Source organism: Myotis davidii, unplaced genomic scaffold (assembly GCF_000327345.1).
Source record: "Myotis davidii unplaced genomic scaffold, ASM32734v1 scaffold134, whole genome shotgun sequence".
NCBI classification, from domain to species: Eukaryota; Metazoa; Chordata; class Mammalia; order Chiroptera; family Vespertilionidae; genus Myotis; species Myotis davidii.
In genome coordinates, this window is record NW_006288853.1 from 6,830,897 (window position 1) to 6,833,147 (window position 2,251).

General features: G+C 40.3%; 1 long non-coding RNA gene across 1 annotated transcript in view; it reads left to right on the forward strand.

The window, feature by feature from the left end:
- The window catches only part of LOC107182687, a 6,003-nt gene extending 4,954 nt beyond the window's left edge, over positions 1-1,049 (forward strand). The window contains exon 3 of the long non-coding RNA XR_001513401.1: positions 446-1,049. This is a non-coding gene — a long non-coding RNA (uncharacterized LOC107182687). The remainder of the gene's footprint in view (positions 1-445) is intronic.
- The last annotated feature ends 1,202 nt before the right edge of the window (positions 1,050-2,251 follow it).

A 2,251-nucleotide genomic window follows, 5' to 3' on the forward strand; every position in this document is an offset into this window, starting at 1 on the left:
AGCCTTGGCCATTGTTCAATGGTTAGAGCTTCATCCCCATATGTCAAGGTTGTGGATTCAGTCAAGGCACATACAAAAATCAACCAATGAATGCATAAATAAGTAGAAAACAAATCAATGTTTCTTTCTCTCCCTCTCTCTCTCTCTCGTTACCTTTCTCTCTCTAAAAAAAACCAATAAATAAAAAATATTTAAGTTCTACTGAAGACAATAATTAAGTGTTGATCTCTAATTCTGAATATAATTTAGAATGGAAATTTGGAAAATGGAAAATACCAGATAATGAGATTGACAATTTTAACAAATAGAAATACAGGCTATCCATTTAAATTTGAATATCAGATGGGACATGTAGTATTCATATTCTAAAAATTATTCATTGCATATCTAAAATTCAAGTTTTACTGGGCATCTTATCATGTATTTTATCTGGCAATCCTACCAGATTGAGTGTTCAGGATAACATGGGAAAGGTGATGGAAAGGAGTAAAAAAGATGTCTTACACGTAAGGAATGGCTTCATTATGCCATTGAAGCAAGAATGAGTCTAGTTTGTGTGAGTATGCTCCATAAGGATAAAGACTTTGTTTCTTATTTGCTGCTATGTCCCCAACCCCTTAAACATTGCCTATTACTACATATGTAGACACTCAGTAATTATATTCTAAATAAATAAATGAATTTGCACTATGAATAAAACCAGGCCTTTTGGAACAAATGTTACCTGTTATAACTAAGTAGATAAATATCAAATTTCCGTGAGCCCAGAAAACTTGGCAGAAGATTTGGACTTTTTGCCTTCCTTTATTCATTTATTTCACAATAATTCATTGTGTCTACTATGTGTCAGATGTTGAGGATACTTTAGTGAAAAAGAGCAGACATGGCCCCTACCCTCATGAATTTTAGTGTCTAGTGACAGACATTATTTAATTAAGACAGTCATTAATTTATCATAACAAACAGGTGAATAACACTATAAAGGGAAAGTACTTTGTCCTGAAATCATATAAAATCTATAATAATAAAAGTGAAATATGCTAATTAGACTGGACAGCCAAACAACCTTCCGGATGTCCTTCCTGACAAAGCCGCTGCCGCGGGGGCCAAGGCAGAGGCGGGTAGGGGCGATCAGGCAGACAGGTGAGCAGTTGGGGCCGATCAAACAGGCAGGCAGGCAGAGGTAGTTAGGGGCGATCAGGCAGGCAGGCAGAGTGGTTAGGGGTAATCAGGTAGGCAGATAGGTGAATACTTAGGAACCAACGGTCCTAGATTGCAAGAGGGATGTCTGACTGCCAGTTTTAGGCCCAATCCCTGCAGCCAACCCCCAAGGGGTTCTGTATTGTGAGGGGGTACAGGCTGGGCTGAGGAACCCCCCATATAGTGAGAGTATAATCTTCATAACCAGACTATATGAGGATGGGGTTATGTTGTGTCTTGAGGGATAGATCCAATTTCCTCTATGAAGTCTTCATTCATTCACCAATTTTCCTTTGTGCTTATAGAACACTTGTTTCTTATACAGCATTGGTTTTTTATTTTTTACTAGAGGCCTGGTGCATAAATTTGTGCATGGGTGGGGTCCAGCCGGCCCGCCACAATCGGGCCAGGCCAGCCAAGGGGAGGGGATGTGGGAGGTTCCTGGCAAGCCCAGCCCCAATCGGGGGGCACCCCCCCAAATGGGTTGGGGGTGGCGATCGAGGCGGCCCGCCGGGGGGAGGGGTTGCGGGTGGTTGGCCAGCCAGCCCTGCCCCCCTGGTCGAACTCCTGGTCAAGGGGACACTTTGCATATTAGCCTTTTATTATATAGGATGTGGTTGATTTTGTTTATGTAATAGATTATATATTGTTTGAGAAAGGAGAAATTAGGGTAGGGTGTTTAGATTTACTTTTCTCCCCTGTAGTTTCATGGATATAATAGGTATAAATAATTTATATGTTGACTCATTGAGATTATAATGGAGCTTTTGATAGCTGTAAAAATGCCATGTACATTTAAGAGACTGTTTCTGGATTCTTTGAGCATCTTGAAGAAGTTTATGATGTGTAGTTGTCATTCTTAGTTTATAGACTTTGAGTGGCTATTTTAGGTCAAGGAAAATGTCCAGTGATTTGCAGTCAGTGAGCTTTGATAACCATTGTCACACATTAACTTCAGTCAGGAGTGGCTTTGGAATCTGCCCTCAATTATTGAAAATCTGACTACTACTCACACCTCACTGCCTTCCTTCTAGTTCATGATGCTGTTGCC